The sequence below is a fragment of the Buceros rhinoceros genome, unplaced genomic scaffold (assembly GCF_000710305.1).
Source record: "Buceros rhinoceros silvestris isolate BGI_N320 unplaced genomic scaffold, ASM71030v1 scaffold27664, whole genome shotgun sequence".
NCBI lineage: Eukaryota > Metazoa > Chordata > Aves > Bucerotiformes > Bucerotidae > Buceros > Buceros rhinoceros.
Window position 1 is genome coordinate 8,775 of NW_010409315.1, and position 389 is coordinate 9,163.

The following is a 389-nucleotide window of genomic DNA, read 5'->3' on the forward strand; positions in this document are numbered from 1 at the left end:
CCGCTAACCCAGTTCTGGGTGACAGACTGGCTCTGCCACTGCCAGTTCAGCGCTTGCTTGGTGGTGGCCAGGCTCTGGGCATGGCTCTGTCCGGCTTTTCTCCGTTCTCTGACGTTCCCTGTCATGGGCTGCAGCAGCTTTTCCCAGCGCATGCTGGCTTGGAGACCACGCTCTTGCTTATACCCGTTGATGTGTCCCCACGTCCTGCTCTTCAGCGAGACCTGCACGTCACCGGTGTTCATGCCGCACAAACAAGACACAGCGGTTGGTCTGCGGGTTCAAAATCCTGAGAAAAACTTAATGAGTAACCGAGATCCTCCAGCAGCAGCCACGCTGCCGAGAGCCCGGACAGCTGCTCCAGCGTGGCGGGGGGGCGGTCTCGCGGAGAG